This window comes from Leptodactylus fuscus, chromosome 3 (genome assembly GCF_031893055.1).
Source record: "Leptodactylus fuscus isolate aLepFus1 chromosome 3, aLepFus1.hap2, whole genome shotgun sequence".
NCBI lineage: Eukaryota > Metazoa > Chordata > Amphibia > Anura > Leptodactylidae > Leptodactylus > Leptodactylus fuscus.
In genome coordinates, this window is record NC_134267.1 from 81171351 (window position 1) to 81187981 (window position 16631).

At 41.5% G+C, this 16631-nt stretch overlaps 1 protein-coding gene and 1 non-coding gene across 4 annotated transcripts in view; both read left to right on the top strand.

The window, feature by feature from the left end:
* Window positions 1-16631, top strand: part of AGPAT4 (1-acylglycerol-3-phosphate O-acyltransferase 4) — an 82242-nt gene that overhangs the window by 11827 nt on the left and 53784 nt on the right. The window contains exon 1 of one of the 3 annotated variants that reach the window (XM_075267853.1): window positions 7264-7293. The exons of the other annotated variants lie outside the window; for them this stretch is intronic. The gene's annotated coding sequence lies outside the window, so the exon portion shown is untranslated. Of the gene's footprint in view, window positions 1-7263; window positions 7294-16631 lie in introns of those variants that run through there. 3 annotated transcript variants of the gene reach the window in all.
* On the top strand, window positions 4712-4901 carry LOC142198706 (U2 spliceosomal RNA). The gene has a single exon (XR_012715379.1). It is a non-coding gene; the product is annotated as a U2 spliceosomal RNA (small nuclear RNA).

The window sequence follows — 16631 nt, forward strand, 5'->3', positions numbered from 1 at the left end:
TTCATTCTTATTACATGGATCAGGATAGAGCAGTTGCTATTCTGCTCCTTAGACATGAATGCATCATGGATTGCACTTGGATGTCACTTCAGGTGTCATCGACTGTATTCTGCTGTAAACTCTGATCCATATTAGACACACATTTGGTCATATGCATGGGATCTAAGAGTATGTTCACACATAGAAATTTTGAGTTGATTTTAAGGGGGGATTCTGAGTTTAAGACTAAAGATGAGCGAGTACTGTTCTGATCAGCCGATCCGAACAGCACGCTCCATAGAAATGAATGGATGCACCTGGTACTTCCGCTTTGACGGCGGCTGGCCGCTTAACCACCCACGTGCCGGCTACGTCCATTCATTTCTATGTGAGCGTGCTGTTTGTATCGGCTGATCCGAACAGTACTCGCTCATCTCTATTTAAGACACTTAGCCGCAGCAGAAAGCCAAAGCTCTAGTTTGGATTTTTGCCGCGGGGAACTGGAGGTCTGCCCTAATTCTTTCTTAATTTCCGAAATATAAAAGGCCCCTAAAGGTATATTCACACAGAGATTTTAACAAAGAGAGAAGTTAACAATTCAAAATTCCATTACTGTTACATGAGGTTTTTGTACTGCGATGAATGTTTTCATGCAGTTTTGATGAGGTTTTAGTAACGTTATTCAGCCTACCATTGACTTCTTTTGAATAGTACTGTGGATTTTGTGCTGATTCCTCGGTAATATTTGACATGCCCCTTTCTTTTTTTTCCTCGCCGTGGTTTTGAAAAACCTTATGAGCAAAAACATTTGCCTGTTGAACAGACAGCACCGTTTCCCAATGAATTGAGTAGGAGATTTCTTACAAGAATTTTCTATGTTGATTTTGGTGTGGAAACTCTCCAGATCCTTGTGGAAAGAACTCTGTAGGATCATACACTTAAAGTAAAAATCAGAGGAAATTTCTCACTGTGCAGGTCATTAATTAGGGTTAATTAGGGGTCTGATCAGCTGTGTCATCTTCAGCACTTACCAAGCACAGTGTCATATATTTGCACATTGGCTATTCTTGATATCGCACCTCGCGGTGAGCAGTGAAAGCACACGGACTCCATAGACTATAATGAGGTCCTTGCGTGTTCCACGCAGTGTCTGCAGGGAACATGTGGACAGAAAAGTACTTCATGAACTACTTTCCTCTCCGCATGGCTCATGCAGACTCCGCGCGGAAAGCACATGGACCCCATTATAGCCTATGGGGTCTGTGTGATTTAAAAAAATTTTTTCTAGGATAATCATAATTTGTTAAACTTTTTAATACAAAAAAAAATGTATCCTAAAGTAGTCACGCAAAAAACTGCAGTCTACAGGAAACAATTGCACAAGCATAAGACACACTTAGCAGACTTAACATTAAAAACAATTGTATAAATCATATTAAATTACTTGTAAAATCCTAAAATACATTGCCAACTCAAGTGAATAATTGCATGGCTGCAGGCTGCATCAAGAATGCAGAGCAGAGGTGTAGCTAGTGGGGAGCAGAGCGTGCGGTGGATCTGGCCCCACTCTTCTTTTAAGAAATTCTTTTTCATTTTGGATTTGGTCACCAAAGTTTGCTCAAAGACTGAAAAAATAGAGGAGGAGCTCTCTTCATAGGACAAGCTGAATGGATTTGAAGCCATCTTTGCATATGCAGAGAAGTCACTCGTTTCTGTTTATTTAAATACCATTCTGTTCTATGTCTGTGACGTTTTATTACGAAGGCACAAAACACATGGCTAGAATATGTGCATGGAATTTATCAACTTCTTGCACCTGATTAGTGAATTGTGACAGAAATTGAAAGGGAGCACAAAAGGTGCAACTGTGTGCATTTGATTAAATCCCAGTATATCTTCAAGGATCGTGCACTGGAAGGATGATGTCATCACAGGTCCTGAGAATTGCAGCAGCTGCTGCTGATAATTCTGGGGAAGGTAATTGGGCAACTTGACAGTGACACTAGGTTCACATGGTGCATTCTTCATCAAATGCAGACAAAAACTCTTGCATTTTCTTTTAAAAATCACCTGCAAGTGCTAGGGCAGAATTTGAGGTCACATGATCATACTCAATAGCATTTGCAGATAGTAAAGGCAGACCTCATGTTTGCACAGCAATCCATGTTAGAAAAAAAGAGGTCACATTGTGGTCATGTGACATATTGAAGAAGGGGAAAGCAGGAAAACTATAGATACTGTAACAGACAACTATTGCTATTGGGGGAATTTATCAACTCATCTGCAACAGTTTTCTGTGGTTGATGGGTGACTAATCTAATGGGTGCATTAATCTATGGCAGGTTCTTGATAATTCAGGCAAGCTTTGCACCGTTCGGGCCAAGTTCTTCTCTATCCGTTGGTGCCCCTCTGTTCTCTTTCTGTTGCAGTAAAGTGAAGTTATAACTGTTTAAACTCATAAAAAGTCATATGGAAATTAACCTAAATAGTCGTGGAGGGCAGCTTCAGCGTGCCACACTATCCTCTTACTAGTCACACCTCCCTTGTGATGTCAGGGAGTGTGAGGGCGATGTCAATCATGTACAAGGGGTGTGATTAGCAAGAGGACAGCATGACTAAACTGAAGCTGTCCCACCTCCCACCATGACTAATTAGGGTAATTGTCATATGACTTCTTAAGCTTGTAAACATTTAGGCTAGGGCTATACAGTGTCATTTGTCGTGTGATTAAATATTGCATTAAAATCATTTGACAAAAGGTCACGCAACATTAATCCTTTCCCATTTTTTTTTTTGTTTTTGACTCCCCATCTTCCTAAACACATAGCTCTTTTTATTTATTGGTTCACAGAGCCATATCAGGGCTTAATTTTTGCAGGACAAATTGTACTTTGTATTGGTACCATTTAATATTCCGTAAGATGTAGTGGGAAGCTGGAAAAAAATTCTGAATGGGGTGGAATTGGGGGAAAAACTATGTTTGTACTATTTTCTTACAGCCTTTGTTTTTATGGCGTTTACTGTGCAATGAAATGCAATGAAATATCGCCTGTATTCTATGGGTTGATATGATTAAGGCAATGCCAAATTTATATAGTGGGTTTTTTTTTTACGTTTAACCGCTTACATTTTTCCATGTATTCTAGGTATATAATTTCAGATAGCATCGGCCACGATATTTTATTTTCCTAATGTGTGTCCAAAGTTAACAGAAATTGCTGCACACTTTTTTGTTTTTTTTGTTTTTTTAAACTGTAAATTGTTATTGAACATTTTCATAAATTTTTTGTACAAACAAGGAAAAAATCAAACAGAAATAAAGCAGTAGACAAGGTAATCTGCAAATACTGCGGTCAAAGAAAACGAGAGGGGAGGAGAAAAGAGACCAGAGAGGAGGGGGGGGGGAGAGAGAGGGGAAGGGAGGAGTCATAGGCCACGTAGAGCACAGTATGCATCACAGGGCGACCATACGACCTGGAAAGAATCTAGCGTGTTGTTGAGGGAGGCAGTGAGATATTTCATTCCGGATGTCCTTAAGACGGGCAACAAGATCTGGACCTGTGGGGGGAGGGGGGGGGGAACACACTTTGTTTTTATGTCATTTTCTTCTATTGTCATTTTCTATTTAATTTTTAAAAAGCCGTACATACATTGTGCAATTTTGTGTAGCTGTTTTTTGTTTTTTTTTTGTAAATTTCCTCACTTATTTTTCCTGTTTTTTTTTTTTTTTCTTTGGGTCTGGAGTTTTCCTATAGATTTCTCTCTCTCCCTCTCACTATATATATAAAAAAAAGCTCCCACCAAATCCATGAAACAAGCTCACACGTAGTTTTTTGGTCAGAATTTTGAGGCCGTATCCTCCTCAAAATCCTGACCAAAAAGACGACTCCCATTGAAATCAATGGGAGCTACTCAGGAGTTTTTTTCCAGGAGCCATTTCTTCCGGCTCCCGGAAAAAAAGAAGATGCTCATTCTTCAGGCCGAGTCATTGAGCCTAATCCAGAGTGGAGTGTGCGGCTGGATGCCTTTGGAGTGCGCTGGCGTTCAGTTGCGGCTACCCAGCTTTTGGACTGTAACCTGAGGCGGCCTCTGCCTCAGGTTCCGGTCCAAAAAACCTGGTGTGAACTTACCCTCATACTGGGAGTAAATTGAAGTGTAGGTAGGGCTGGGACAGGGAAATCAGGAGTTGTCCAGCTATTCATTTAAATTTGAGTTCATATAATTTGAATTCACAGTCAGCTTATGTACTAAGGGCTAGTTATCAAGGGGCCAAAGGGGCGGATTTTGACAGAGGAATCCACGTCATAATCCACCCCTTTACAATGGTGGTCTATGGAGAAACGAGCTACCCTTTCTTCAGGTGGATTCCGCGGCTCGCTGAGCCACGGCTTCCGTCTGGCAGCCGCAACATCCGGCGGCGTCCCATTCATTTGAGCCGACTTCGGGGTGGGGGAAGCCGCGACATCGTGGCAGGTGGGTTTTGAGCATATTTTCACTTGGCTCCCCGAGTCAAAATATGGTCAAAATCCGCCCCCCTTGTCAACGAGCCCTAAGGGAGGGAGTGATCCAGGCATGAAATATCATGCCTGCATTGCTCCACAGCTATAGCAATGTATGTGTCAAAAACGAACACCACACGGATGATGTCTCTTTGATTTTATATACTTATTTTTTTCACAGATCCATAGATATGAATGGCTGAGACAAATATAGAACTGAAGAAAAATAGTGCATCGCTTCTGGCCCTCTGGCTGAGGTTGAATGTAGTATCTGTTCTTATCAGTTTAATATCTGATACGTCCCCAATCTGGGGACCATATATTAAATGGATTTTGGGAACAGGTAGATGGAAAAAGAGCTTGCTCTGTCCACTCCACGCATTGACCTGGTATTGCAGTGTTTCCGGGAGTAGTGCACCATTTTCTAAAAGATTGTTTTTTGTTTTTTTTTTTAGTTTCTCTACATCTCTAAAAAAATAACGTACGTGTGAAAGGCATAACAATAATGGCTGTGTGCTGTTTGATTTTTTTATTTTCATTTTCACAGAACAATTGTTAATGTCAAAGGGCCCTAAATGCTAGGTATATTTTATTCTGCTATAAATGATGATTTTAGAAAAACTGAAACTATGGAGGAAATCTGAAACTGAGTGTGATTAAGAGAAAACAATGCTGACATTGTGTGATTGTGTTAATAACCTGTAGTCACAGTCATTTGACACTTGGGACTTGAAAATGAATATTTCTAAGACATTCTTGCATTAGAGGGCAAGGCTGATGTGAACCAAATTTATTAAGGCCTGTGGGACAAAATTGTAACAAATGCGCAAATATTTTTATTTAATTTCCTGCCTGCTGAATTTGGTCTCAGCATACGTCGTATTAAGGCCTTATTTACATGTCAGTGTATTGATCAGTGATTGCATGTCAAAACCATGAACGGGTTAAAAAAACTGAATAATTGAAAATATTTTCTTTTATACCTTACTGTATAGTCTTCACTACTGGTTTTTGCTCATAGTTACTGATGCAAATTAATGACGTGAATTTTAGTGAAGGTGAAATTTATAATAAACTAGCAGGACGACGCGACTTTGCACAGCTATGTTTCATTTCTTGTTTGTGTAGTGGCCCCATAACAATTGCTCAGTTGCACTGGTGTATTTTGTATGTCGTCTGTGTGTGTGTACATAAGCGTCATGTGTATCTCAGTTTGGATATCAGTGAAAATCCTGCGATTGGTTGTTATGGATACCTGGAGTAAAGCTGTGTGCATATGACCTTGAGTAACAGTGTCATCTACAGCGCCCTGCCCCTTTAAATCTGTGAAGAAAAATGGCTGGGTAGTTATGGAAACCTGGAGTAAAGCTCTGATGTGTGATGAGCTGTGTATCTAATCCTCTAATGTGTGATAATGTATGCTGAGCTGTATATATAATCCCCTGATGTGTAATAGTGTGTGCTGAGCTGTGTATCTAATCCTCTGATGTGTAATAGTGTGTGCTGAGCTGTGTATCTAATCCTCTGATGTGTGATACTGTATGCTGAGCTGTATATATAATCCCCTGATGTGTGATGGTGTAAGCTGAGCTGTGTATCTAAACTTCTGATGTGTGCTGAGCTATGTATCTAATCCTCTGTTGTGTGTAGCTCAGTTTGGATATCAGTGTTGGATACACCTGGAGTAATGCTGTGTGCATGTGTAGCGACCATGTGTATAGCAGATGGAATATGAGTGAAAGAATTGCAGGTTTGTATTGGCTAATGCAGTTCATTGTTTTGGGAATACTGTATCTCAGGAACGGTACGTCTGAGAGAGTTGAGGCCCGGTCTGAAACCTTCCTGGACACCTGATGTATCTGTGAGCTAAATTTGGTGAAGATTGGTCCAGTTGTTTGGTCGCGCATAAAGGACAGACAGAAACTCAGAGAAATAGATAAGAGATATGGGGCCGAGGCGTCCTCATCTACCCACTCCACCAACATTCAAGAAAAAATGTGTGAGTGGGCTTCAGAACGGGGGAATATGGTTTTTTTTTTTTGCCTGAAGATAGGGGCAGGATACTTGTTGTCGCAGCTAGCTGAGAAAAAACTGCAATGAAAAAAGAATCTAGCTATCTCTCATTGAAAGTAATGGCAGTTTTCAGGCGTTTTTGGAGCTTTTTGAGGCACAAAAGTCTGAAAAGTAGCTCCAAATGAAGCAGTGTGAACATACTCTTAACAGTTTTAATGACAGATTTTTTTTTTTTTTTACTGCTTGTTTACTGTATAAAAAATAAAAACCCTAGATGTGGCCAGAAGAAGTGCCGCATCCCTTTGGAATCTAATTCGGACTTTGAGCAAAAACTGCCACAAAAAGTTAGCATGTGACACGAGCAGCCATTGCGCGCTTGTGGTTCATGTTGCTCGCCTCTTCCCACTAGAAGACCCGCAGCCGGGAGCCAGATTACCATAAGCACACAGGCGGGGATCTGCTGGGAAGTTATGACTCATACAGCTTCCTGGTATTACAGGGAATGCCCCGCTGCCCACCGAGCGAGCGCTAAATTTAAATGTTGAAGAGAAGGCATGACGGAAACAATGGGAAGCTGCAGTGTACGGCGTAATGCAATGGTGGCCAAATCCAGCTGGAAGGTCCGTTCTCCCATAGTAAAGGAGAACATGTGCTTACAAGAACCACGGGGTGGGGGCCATTCTTTTAGTTAATACCACCCCATGGGCGGGCTCTGGCTTTTTTCCTTGAATTGTAAAGTAGTTGTAGTAAGTGGGGTGTTTTGGTGCCGTCAGCGCTCATGTCCAGCTGTGGAATACACGAGGTATGTGCTCCTCCATCCTAGCCATGTCGTGTGCGGGGCTCAGGCTGCGGCCGCTCCTCCATCTGGTGACTGCTGCTCAGTGTGTGCCGGAGACAGTCACACCTCAGCCTGGCAGACATTGTAGGACACTGAGGGGATTACTGCCGTGCACGCCCTTCCCTCGCCTACTTTGAATGACTAGCGGGGAACTTTCCTGCCGTGCAGCTTAGTGAGGCTGGTCGCCCTGTCAGGCTGCTGTGAGGAGGCGCCTTGTGGCTGTGCCGCTCTCTCCAGCAAGTTGTTCTGCTGCTCTCCAGCAATCCAGGCCGCCTTTGTGGAGAGCATCATCACCCTCTCGTCCCATCATCTCCATGGTAACCAGGGAACTGTCCTGGGTATCTAGCCCTAGAATCCCATGTAATAGGGAGGGACAACATGGAGGACGCGGCAGACTGTTGCTCCTGTGCTCTTATTCTGTAGGGACGTGCTGCTGTTGTTCTAGTTCAGTGTGTGACATAATACAGTATATGGCGGGGGGGCCATGTCTATGTGGTAGTGAGGGGGACATGTAGTCACTCCACATGCAGGAGCAGGGCTGGCTCTGGCGCTTGCTGAATGGCGGGGCAGGGATTTAGTCTTGCGGCAGTATGGACGGGGTGGGGCGTAGTGTATAGTGAGGGAGTCACTGTGTGTGACATTGGAGGGACTCTCCGTACTCTGCGCTGTGTATGTCGGGAGTCAGTGTGGTGTGTCCGCCTCATGGATCAAGCCATTAGCTCAGAATCACGGGTTTACTTCACAATAATATGAGCTGTGCATTGCATGGAGATGAAGGGGATTGTTCTGTTAATAAGCTATATAAGCACTATTTTTGGTTTTGTTGTAGTTTTATTTAAAAACTACTGGAATAAATGTTGCCATAAAAGAAAATAAATACAGCAAAAAATAATTACATTCTGCAGTTCTCTGGTTGTGCTAGGATCACATGAGCAGCGGGCGCCATTTCTAAAATAGCAGACACTGACAGAGCCCGAGGGACCCAATTGGCTATAAGACTAAGGCCTGGTTCACATCCGCATTCTGGGAGTCCGCATGGGCCCCTTCCCCCCTGCACGAACGGGTTACTGAACGCACTGTGAAGCTGTGAGCTTATGAAAGAACACGGACTCCATAGACTATAATTGGGTCTGTGTGCTTTCCGCACGGTGTCCGCATGGAACATACAGACAGAAAAGTACTTCATTATCTACTTTCCTGTCCACATAACTCGTGCGGAAAGCACATCAACCCCGTTATAGTCTGAGTTCTTTATGCTTTCACTGCTCACTGCTTGTCAATGGATTATCGAACGCAGATGTGAACCAGACCTAAGGCCCCATGTAGCAGGCCGCAGCAAAAAAGCTCTGCTGAGAAAACTGTGGTGGAAAAGCATCATGTTGTTTCGCCACAGCATTTTTCACAGAAAGACTTTCTGCTTCCATTATACCTATAGGGAATCCGCCAGCATTTCTGTAAGTATAATTGGTATGTTGCGATTTCCAAATACATTACAGATTTGGAAATTCCAGAATTTCCTCTGCAGGGGCCGTTCACACGGAGTAAACGCGAGCTGATTTTGGCAAAATACACATGTAAAAATCAGACTCCCATTGACTTCATTGCTATTTTTTACATGCGTTTTTGCCATAATCTGCTTGCGTTTACTCTGTGTGAACGGCCCCTTATGGTGAATCCTATCCACTTTGCAGGAACTGTAAAATGCAGTGGACAAACCACTTCCTCTCTGCAGTAAAAATTCTGTCAGCTTTATTCTTCGGGTCAGTACAATCATGGTGATTCCAAATTTTTATAGTTTTAATAACTTTACAGAAATTCTAGATTTTTAAGAAAAAATATATCTTTGAGTCGCCATATTCTAACACCTGGAACTTTTACAAAGCTGTGTTAGGGTAAGTTCACACGGGGTATTTTGGTCAGGATTTTGAGGCCATATCCGCCTCAAAATCCTGACCAAAAAGACAGCTCCCATTGAAATCAATGGGAGCCGGTCAGTTCTTTTTTCCAGTAGCGGTTTGTTCCAGCTCCCGGAAAAAAGAACGGACATGCTCATTCTTCAGGCAGAGTCGCCTCGTGATTCTGCCTGGAAACACTCCCTCCTTACGACTAGGCCCATTCATTTGGGCCTAATCCTTAGTGGAGTGCACTGCACCGGCATCCAGTCGCGGCTACCTGTATTTTGGACCGGAACCTGAGGTGGCCTCTGCCTCAGATTCTGGTCCAAAATACCCCGTGTGAGCCCCGCCTAAGGCCACACGTTGCAAGTGGATTGAAATAGGAATGGCAAATAGAAAGGAAGCTCTTAAACTTTTCCCTTCTCTTAAATCCACTCCTGACTTTGGCTCAAAAAACTGCAGCAAAATCTGCAGCTAAAAATTCTGCCAAAATCCGCCACATGGGGCCTTAGGCAAAGAGTATGATTATGAGGTGCGATAATGATGCATTCATGGTGATGCCACAAAGCAGACAAAAATAGTCTGTTTTGCCAATTAGCAGAGTATTCAATTCATTTATTAAAACTGATTGTTTTTTTTGTTCCAAGTTAAAAGCATCTTGGTTTTGCAGGTCATTAAGCAGAAATATTCAGTTTGTAATGAATTAATGGACTTCAGTGGTAACTGGCATGATCAGCCACATCATCACTGGATCACAATCTTACCGTGTGATTGTATCTATAGTTTGTTTCTGATTAACTGCATGAGGTGGAGGTACTGCATTTATAATATGGGTGCAAAAAAAGCACCTGAAAGTGGCTAAATACTGATATTTTTTACATTGTTTTGTCAAATTGTTAATGGTGAGAGTCAGAAAAAAAACGTAATAGAGATTCAGTGTATAATCTGCAGCCACAGTCCACAAGATCTCAGTTGAGATCTTCCCTAAATAGTACGCTCAAAATACCCTCTGAAATGGTGGAAACAACATACGATTGCCGATCATATTTAAGTATAATTTTGTGGGAGAAGATTGAACATAATTATCATTTATTTGTCTGTTCTTCCTATGCTTAAGAGTAATGGAGTCCAGTGGGCAGTTCTAACAGTGAATGGCAGCCTCTCCTTTAAAGTGGTTGTCCCATCACAATGATCCTATCTATACTGCTTGTTAATGTGAGTGTAAGACTTTTCCTAAATACACTGCTTCAGCAAAACTGCTTTTTTTGTCCACTATCTTATTTTATTCATTTCTTTGTTGACACATCCCTTGACTTATCTGGTCAAAAGTCAAGTGATGTATCTGCCTGCTCTCAGGGGGGAGGGAGGAGGAGCTAAGTGCACGGGAGCGAGCCTGGGGGGGGGGGGGTAGTTTATACTTTGGGGGGGGGGGGGGCTGCCAATACAGACCCGGCGTCCGCTGTAATAGAGAGGCGGATGCTGGGGAGTGTAGACGCCGGCACAGGTGCCTGCAACATCGCTACGCTCCTGCCCTGCATGAAGCCAGCAGTGGCAAAAGCGATTCCGGAGGGGGGGGGACGGAGGAGCGGAATAGCAGCATCGCTCCTGCTGTTGCTGGCTTTATGCAGGGCAGGAGCATAGCGATGTTGCAGGCACCTGTGCCGGGGTCTACACTCCCCGGCATCCGCCTCTCTATTACAGCGGATGCCGGGTCTGTATTGCATTGTGAAGGCTGTACGTCCGATGCCTAGCTGCATCGGCAGCGCACATGCAGGGCCAGCGGCATAGAAGCGACGACTTCTGGCCGCTGGCTTTGCATATGTAACCCCGCCCACCAATGACGCAACAAAGCCGGAAGAAAGAAGAATTTACAGCAGCGAAGACTGGTGAGTATGCGATGTGGGAATACCCCTTTAAGACTGTGCATACAGAGACAGCTGTAAATCACTGTTAGGACCACCCACTGGACTTAATTACTCCTTTTAACCCTTTAAGGCTAAGGCCCCATGAACGCACTGTGGTTCTTTTTGCAGTGCTCTCAGCAGAAAGTTCGCAGAGTTTTCCTCCGTGGACTTTCTGTTACAATTATATCTATGGGAAAGCCACCGGCTGCGATTTGCAAAGCTGTAAAATCGTCTCCGCTGCGGGCAAATCGTGGTGTTTACGTCCCGTGGGGCCCCAGGCTAAAGTGGTTGTCCTGGATAAATTAAAAATTTATACCTAATCTAAACCCCCTCCCCCTGCCTAACTTCTAATACACACCTTTTTTAAAAAAAAAAAAAAAAAAAAAATGTATATGTACCCACGGCGGCTTTCCCATAGATATAATGGTAAAGACAATGGTCCGCAGAGGAAAACTCTGTGAACTTTCTCATAAAAGCGCTGCGGAAAGAACTGAAATGCAATCACGCAGCGGTTCTTTCTGCGGCACTTTAGCGGTGCTATTACTGCACATGGAGCCTTAGCCTAAAGTACGCAAGGTAGTTTGTATGTTAATGCTCAGTGACTATTTTCATATTTCTATTCCTCGCACTCCAAAATTCTTAACTTTTTTTTTTTTTTCCTGTCGAGGTCTCATTTTTTTGTACTTTCACTTTGTACTATTTTGAGGTACATATAATGTTTTGATTAACTTTTATTAATAGTTTTTGGGGGTCTGCAATCTATCAAGGGCAGGTACATTCAGCTTTTTTGGGTATCTGTGAAAAAAAAACAACAAAATTCAGCTTTTTTTTTTTCATTTTGTTTTTACGGATTTATATTGTTTTTATAGTTAAAAAAAAAAGTTGTTTTTTGATAATGAAGGATTTTCCTGGGGCCACCGCATTCTGACGTCTATAACTTTATTATTATTTTGTTAATGGAGATATGAAAGGGTTCTTTATTTGCGGGGTAAGTTTTACTTTTTATTGGTACCAGTGTGTGGTACATAACATTTTGATCACTGAGCTGTTTGTGGGGAGAGCAAGGTGACTAAAATGCATCAATTCGCGTATTGCGGTATATTTTTTTCCATGGCATTCACCGTATGGGATAAATAATGCTATTTTGTGATAGTGGGGACTTGTACGCACATGGGGAAACCTCACGTTTTGGGTTTTTTTGTTTTGTTTACGTTTTGTTTTTTTTTTTGTTTTTTTTGAACACATACTTTAAAAAGGGCATGGTGTCAAAAGAGGTATGACCTAAGTAATTTCCATTAATCCTCTGAAGAAACCCCAGAATATAATAATAGGGGTTTGGGTATGGACGTGTTTAATCCGAACAAAACTGCAGGTGGAATAATCTGTGACAGCAGCTATGGTTAATAATGTTTTCTGTAGTGTTAATATCGTCTACTGTAATATTGTTTTCCTGCACAGGTATGCAAAGAAAAAAAAACCCTACAGAGCTGGCAAGTGTCACTATATTATTAGGCTTAGTGGCCAAAGTTAAAAATGCTGAATTTAAGTTTTTTTTGTGACATGGAATAATTGGGACAGTGTGCTGACTATGAAAAACTTGGCTAGCACACTAAAAAGTGAAGATCTGTGTAAATATGCTCTTTATAACATGGTGTTTTTTCCCATTTCTTACACTGAAAGATATTGTGTGACTGTAGTATTGCAGTTATACAGTATATGGAAAACACTATAAATCCTAAAGTACTTGAAGAGCGTTTATAGACCTCACCTTTTTCCATTTGTTTTGTCTTGATTTATGTGCTGCCTGTTTTACTGCTAAAAATGTGATCCAGGTGGGATCGTGTCTTATGCAATTATCTGAAATTGCAGAACATCAGCAATATATTATTTCTATCACTTTTTGTCCTCAGCAGGAAGCTCAGTTGTTAGCATTTTTATTCTAGATGTAACAGTGTACAATTTCATTACTGATTTGGCTTTTTGGGGGGTAAAACGCATTAGAGAAATTATAAGTATATTGCAAAAAAAAAAAATCTCAAATCATTTTAAATGTTATACTTGTTGTATATAGAAATGTTTAAAGTTACATGTTGTGGAAACGCAGCAAAAAAATGCAGCGGAAAGAAATGTCAATTATACCTACAGAAACGCTGGCGATTTCCCTCTAGTTATAATGGAAGCAGAAAGTAAGCAGAGGAAACAGCTACGTGGAGCCTTAGCCTCCGACAACCATTTCTTCCTTAAAGGGGCTCTATCAGCAAAATGTTGCTGTATGAGCCCCACATATGCGTGAATAGCCTTTAAAAAGACTATTCAGGCACCGGTAATCTTATTTTAAACCCCCGTCCCATTTTAAAATAAAACTATAAAATAATATATGTAAATCATAACTGAACGTGCACAGTGGGTGGTTGTGCACGATCCGACATCATCTTCTGGCACGCCTACCTCTTCTTTCTTCTTGCAGCGACGCCCGCTGGTCCTGTCTCTTCCACGCCTTCAGCGTCCTCTTCTTCCGGCGTGATGGCTTAAAATCCCGCGCCTGCGTAGTAGTGCTTCCCTCCGGAGCGCTACTGCGTAGGCTTCGGTGCTCAGGATGCTCAGTTCCCCTTACAACTTCACGAGCGTACTGCGCATTCAGTATATCTCTTCTGGTGGTGATGCGTTTTTAGGAGGAGAAATTTGAGTCAGTTTGACCAAAAAACTGTGTGAACTCAGCCTTATCAAGTTTGCAGGTCTACTTGTATTATTCCCAGAGATTTTTTTTGGTTGAAAATCTAGTCAGGATTGGGATATTTATATCCAGCTGCACATAAATCTTGACTGTGTTTTCAACTAGTGATATCTCTGGAAGTAATATAGAACCAAATTTCTTCTTCATTGCCTATAGGGTAGGCAATTTTCTACACTCATACTCTGGAACAAACCCTGAGCTGTATGAGCAAATCTTCATGTAATGGCCTGATTTTATTTTATCAATTGGCTTGGCTCTCCACCAGTCAGGAAAAAAGGAATCACCCAGATTTCCACCAATCACAGAGCAGCACTGGGTAAAAATAAGTAGCCACCATTCTGCTCCTTGTGAACATGTCTCATAGAGAATGCAGCGGCATGAGAAGGACAAGCAGAGCATCCAGAGCTGGCTTGAAGTTTACAGTTGGTGTATTCATTGTTTTCTGAGGAAAGGGAATTATGGCAAACACTACAGAGCTAATGCTTCAGTATTCCTGGCTACTGTGATGGAGAATTTGATTAAAGATATCTGGTTCTTGGCAGGGTTTGAAGCCAAGGCCTGGAACTGTCACAAATCATACCTGCTACCTGCAGATTTTTAAATATCTCTCTCATAGACCCAAGGCCCTATTAATGGCCCCCCCAATATGTCAAAAAGTAGAATTGATAAATATCTTATCATAAACCTGCAAAGGTATGCTCACAGTGGTTCAGATATACTAAGAATTTGCGCCATTATTTTGGAGGGAAAAAGTCACAAATCGGTGGTGTGTGACTTTTTAAAAATCACTTGCAACTAAAATAGTCTACATTTTTTCCACTAGACTCGCCATTTTTCTAAAAGTGAGTGGGTCAGGGTGTGGGTAGAAAAAATGACCAATCTCAAATTCACTAACATTTACAACACTTTTCTTAACGTAAATGTTGATAGTAATCTGCATCAGCTATGAGCTGGTGTAGATTTCTTCAGAAGTTCAAGGCCTGTTTGAGGATGCAAATCTTCCATTGTCGCAGGTAATTAATGGTGTCACAGGTTAGTAATTGTATGTCTTCTATGCTGAAATGTATGTCATGGGTTTTTTTTCCCAAGTGTGGAAAAAAAAATTGTAAGAAAAAGAATTTCATTTTCATTCTTGCCATGTGTTGTCAGTATTGAAAATATGTCTCAAGAAGGTGGCAAAACCCAGGAGAGATTATGTACAGGTACAATGAGGAGTCTCAACATGAAGAACTAACAATTCGGGCCCACAGAAGGGCTAGGTTCACGTCTGCATCAGAGTCTCTATTTGGAGACTCTAGTGCAGAAACAATCAAAAATTGTCAGAGAGAAAAGTCCTTCATGGAGGGCTTGTCTCTCCGCTGGTTTTAGCATAAAAACAGCAGAAACTTGACTGGGAGCCCAACGCAAATGTGAACCTAGCCTAACATCCAAAATATCACACACAAACTATCAACATGTACGCAGATTCTAATTAAGTGCATATGTTGAAACACCCACAATGCTACATCAACACTAGCTATATGGAATTTGGGCTGTTCCTTATTGGCAATTGTCTGCTGCAGACCTCAGCAAATCCACTGTAGGATCTTAATGATTTTAACTCATACAGTGAAGAGATGGAATCTGCCATTAAGATGAACATGCTGTTAATATGAAAGTCTGGATGCTTGTTTTTCCCTGTGCAAAATTTCCACATGAAGTTGGCCTTTTCTAAACCCCATCCATGTGCACTGTACTATAATAAATTCTACTGTGCAGAATCTACAGCACAAGTCAGCCACAGTCGGGATGGGCACATTTACATGCAGCTCCTCCAAATCCTGACTATAACTTGTGATAACTCTGGAAATAAAGTGGTGGCCAAAAAAATGCACCACCAGTGAATTTTGTCAAATGTATGTGATGTGTATAAATTGAGTCCCTACAGATGATATGTATACCTCCTACTACGAAATCGACTGAAAAATGTCACGTGATATCATGTACAAAATTGCCAAATACTCGTCATCCAGGAGAGAAGAAGATAGAAATAAAAAAGACAAGAAATCATTTTAGCTACAATCATTACATTTTGTGAAATGGTGCAGTTTTTTTGGCCGCCACTGTAATATGCATAGAACTGCAATCTGGGAGTCATATCAAAGCTAAGAATCTCATCCTTGGTATATGCCACCGGGAGCACTATTTTAGGATTTGTGATGCCTGAGACATAACTGTTTGAAGTGACCACCCTCCAGTCTCATCTTCTCTGTATTCTACAGGATTTTGCACACTCTCCAGTGAAAAGCAATGTACAGTTTTCAGCTAGTAATAGAAGAAAAAATTAATGAGGAAGAGACGTGATGAATTTCACAGAAACTAGATAGAATTCATTATAAAGTATATTACAACATTTATTAATGACACAAAAGCCCGAAAGATCAAAAGTTGTTTGAATTTCCAGTTACTCTTTAAGGGGCTATGGCATTTCTGCCTAAGGATGGGCCATATCAAATGAAGAAAAATGGCAAAATGTGTGATATAGAATTAAATATACCGTAATATCCAACTTTATTGAATCTACATTAAAAGTACATATATAGTGATGACATCCTAGTGACTAGGGTGTCATCACTATATATGTGCTTTTGATGTAGATTCAATAAAGTTGGATTTTATATTTATTTCTATATCACGCATTTTGCTATTATTTGATTTAATTAGACCACACACTTTTGAGTTTAAGGATAGGCCATCAATGTTAGGTCTGTGTTGGGCCGACGCCTGGGA